The 4,381-nt window shown below is 45.3% G+C and overlaps 1 pseudogene; it reads left to right on the forward strand.

Moving 5' to 3' along the window:
* Window positions 1–590: 590 nt before the first annotated feature.
* LOC119292510 lies at window positions 591–4,173 on the forward strand (annotated as a pseudogene).
* The last annotated feature ends 208 nt before the right edge of the window (window positions 4,174–4,381 follow it).

The following is a 4,381-nucleotide window of genomic DNA, read 5'->3' on the forward strand; positions in this document are numbered from 1 at the left end:
CGCCGCCCGCGCGCCCCGCCCAGCCCGCCCGCGCCGCACCCCGATCGACGTCGCGCAGATTCGATGCATGGAATGGAAGTGTCAGTCGGTGGGCTCACGCGGAGTGGAAAAAAATGATATACGCCCATATACTGGCATGACATATGGGCCCTGGTGAACGGAAGTTTCGACGTCGTCGGTGGAGAGAGCCCCGAGCCGTGGCTCGAGATGTCGCCAGAGTCTTGATCCGTGGCCCAGATCACCGGGTTCCGGTAGCGCCGTCAGAGTACGCAGTAAATGCGTTTAGGTGGGCCGCTTGGTGCTTGGGCAGATAAGTCGGGTTAGGTATTCTTCCCAGGCGGCGGGACGGCGACGAAATCTACTGCGCCAACGGTGGCTGCGCTATCCAGGAAGCTCGGAAGTTCACCGGCGGGCATGGAGTTCCTGATGCAACCTATAAACAGGCCAGAATCTGGATGGCTACCCCCTTGCTGATTTCGCTGGATTCGGTTTATTCTGACTGACTGCACTTTTGCCTTACCGAAAATTTGTGTGGATTATCTAGAACACTGCTAGAGGAGGTGAATGAAAATAACAGCAATATGGAGCCGATGCAGTTCTCGGTGAGCACGCCGACAGAGGTTGAGCTGCCGGCCCAGGCAGCTTCAAGTGCGGACGGCCAGAACTGCCCTGAAGACGCCGCTACAGAGGCAGGAAGTGCAGGCAAGGCTCAGTGTTCAGAGCAATTGATAGAACAATTGGACCCAAAAAGTCAAAAACCCCAGGCTGGACAGAAAGGTACGAACGATCGCTGTTGAAATGCATGATGAATTGCACTTCCAGTAGTACAATAAGCTGATAAAATATATGTGGACACTAGGATAATCTAATAGTTTCAATACAGAATCTAAATATTGTTTTCCTACGTCATATACTATAGTTGGTATGTGCATCCAATTCATTTATACAAACTTGCGATGCAAATTATCTTCGAATGAAAATCTGACAGTAAGCTGGTTACTATGTCAGTTAGATATATTTCAGTTTCAGCAAACTGAACCAACCTCTCATTTTGTGCTTGTTTTGACATGGGAGCAGAGTGCGTGTGGGTGTTGCTGCTCCAGGCAGGGCTCCTCGTGCAGACAGGGTGACAGCGTTCGAAAAGACCGTTCGGCAATTTGCAGAGGATCCATGGGACATTGTCATAGTTCCAAAAGATAGGAACACGTTTCGACACTCTTGGTGAAGCCTACGACTTTTAAAATTTATATTCGTGGGAGAAAGGATTTGGCATTAGATATGGAAAGAGCAGGCTGAATGTGAACCGGACGAAGTGCATGCAAGAGATAGTGTGTGGATGTGAGGTAAGATAAATCATTGTACAAATTACCACATCTGATTATTACTTATGTAAGGAAATAGCAATAGATGATTTGTACTAACTATGCATTGTTTGTTTGTTTCGGTCCTTAGGGGAAGCCAATCGTTGAAAATACACGGTCTTGTCGCTGTCAATGTCCGGCACTCATAAGACTGTTGTGCTCCAAGGATAATGGGTGGTACATAGCTGAGCATCGGGATATGCACAACCATGCATTGTCGCACACGTATGGACAGACACTGCACTGGCCATCACACAAACATATTGATCAGTACAGTAGGAACCTTGTGAAGCAGCTAAGTCAAAATAATGTCAATCTTGCCAAGGTGTACAGCATTATCAGTAGCTTCTTTAGGAAGATGGAGAATGTACCTTTCACGAAGAGAGCTTTGCGGGAATCTGTGCGGAAAGATAAGCTGTGATCAGTCTGAGGATGATGTGAGGAAAACAATGGAAGTATTTCAAGAGCTGTGTGCAAAGGACCCGCAGTTTACATATCGAGTTCAAGCTGACAATGAGGGCAGAATCAGCACTCTGATGTGGGCTACTGGCAACAGCCGGCTGCAATACAGTTTCTTTGGTGATGTTGTTACATTTGATACAGCCTACCGGCGAACCTCTATGACATGCCTTTTGGTTTATTTGAGGGGATGAACAATCATTTTCAGAGCATTATCCTTGCGGGAGTGTTGGTTCGAAGTGAGACAGTTGAAACATTTGAGTGGGTATTCTCTGAATTTATTAGGATAATGGGTGGCAATGCACCACAAACAATCCTGACAGGTAATCAAAAAGTGAATTGATATTAGCTCAACTTCGATGCAGTGGAATGATGTAAATCCTGAAAATCTAATACACATCAATTTCAAACTTGTGCTGATCAAAACATGGCTATGGAGGTTGCCATAAAGAATGTGATGCCTGGCACAACTCACCGATGATGCAAGTGGCATGTGATAAAGAAGGCAAAAGAGTCACTTGGTCTGTTGTACTCTAAAAATAGTGATTTCTGTCCAGAGTACCACAAGGTTGTTAATCACATGTGAACCATAGATGAGTTTGAGGAAGGATGGAAGTACCTCATAGAGAAATACAACCTGAAGAGCCACAATTATATGACAAATTTGTACGAGATAAGGCCCAAGTGTGCGAAGCCATACTTCAAGGGAGTCTTCTGTGCAAAGATGAGTAGTACGCAACGGAGTGAAAGTGCTAACCACATGCTGAAGAACTATGTGCCTCCTGGAAGCCCAATGCATATCTTTGTCAGGAAGTATATGAGCTTAATATTTGACCGGGAAGCAGAAGAGAATTATGAGGAGAAGCGGACAACAATAGTAAGCACCGTGTACATGATAACAATTCGTATAGTTTAGTTACAAACAAAACAAATAAGTGATACGAGGTGCTGATAATCGTTTGTTTACTTTTTCCAGGGGAGGCCGCTAATGCGAGCAAATTTGGCTACCGAGAGGCATGCTGGGAAAATATACACTAGGGCTATGTTTGAGCAATTCAGACATATATTGTATGAGTGTGGTGCATATCAGGTGGAGGAGATCGATAAAGGTAAAAACTGTGTTGCAATACATAAAGATGCAACATGGAGAGAAAAAAGGTGTAAAACTTCATACAAAGTAACAATTATGGAAGGAGGTGATGAATTTGTCTGTCAGTGTGGGCAGTTTGCACACATGGGGCTGCTGTGCAGCCACATCCTAAAGGTGATTTAGATGACATGGTTATCGGGATATGTGCTCTTTTTGCAACGATCAAGTTATGTGTTCAACCATAGTGCTAAGATGTTGTTTTGTCCGTTAATTATGTAATCTGCTCTGGGCACAAATGCACAACCTGCCCAGAGCTGGGGGGGGGGGTGGGGGGAGTGGGGATGTACCCAAACAGCCTCGTAAGCCGGCGAGATGCAAGAACTGTGGCATTGAAGGCCACCGCCGGAACAATTGCCACAAGAATGCAGAACTAAGGCTGAACTAACAAACTGGAAGCTTAAGAATTAGGCAATGCTAAATGATCAAGTCCTCCTTTTAGTTGTGAAAGAACCTGTGATATGCCTGAACTATTCCTAATCGAGTACTTGGTGTAACAAAATATGTGTATTGTTTCTGTCAGCAGTGTATGTTTTGAATTTTATGAAGATTTTTCTGAAAGTGCCGCTGAAGTGGTTGTTGATTATCATGTATGACCACACGCTGAAGGAGAGTGTACGTACATCATGCATAGGGATGGTGTGAAGAGCAAAAATGCATTTAAATTCTGTATGACAATTTTTGCACTAAGACAACTGAATAAACATCCACAGGCTGAATTGATTTTGCAGTATATCTGCCAGCCTCTCATAGACGTACCTATCTGTTTGCTTGCTGAACTAGGGGCATAACTAAATGCGGATGGCAACTGTTCTGTCAGGTGTTGGAGGGTGGCGACTGGCGAGTGTGTACAAATGGGGGTTGCGTCCAACCACATGGAGTAGCTCACAACAATTCAAAGGTGTGAGAGTCCTAATGGCAGATTCAAAAGGGTCTGGGACTGCATCTTCCTTGACTGGGACTGAAGAATGCTCAAAGGAGTGCTACGGTATGAATCAGGTACGTTGTCTGTGCTGATTCCTCACTGAATGCACGTCTTCCTCACCATATTGAGGCAACAAATTGTTGTTCATTTCAGGAAAATTGCAAGAGGCTGTGTTGGATCCCCAACTAATAAAGAGGATGGACGAGGAGAAGTGCTGGAGAAGATTGGGACCTGCCAACCGTGGGGCCATAAATGAGCACAACGGCTCAGTTGGAACATAATGTACGATGGAACGGTCCAATCCGTCATCCTCTGTCTGATCTGCCGCGTTGTTAACTCACGGAGTGAACTGAGCAGTGGGCCAGGTCCTATTTCGCTGAAAAATAGGCAGGAGCATATACCTGATACTATACAGACTGCAGCACACATCGCAAGATATATAAATGGTCCTGATTCCGAGACCCTGTGAGCTCGGGCTCACATAAGCAT

This window comes from Triticum dicoccoides, chromosome 4B (genome assembly GCF_002162155.2).
Source record: "Triticum dicoccoides isolate Atlit2015 ecotype Zavitan chromosome 4B, WEW_v2.0, whole genome shotgun sequence".
In the NCBI taxonomy this organism is placed as follows: Eukaryota; Viridiplantae; Streptophyta; class Magnoliopsida; order Poales; family Poaceae; genus Triticum; species Triticum dicoccoides.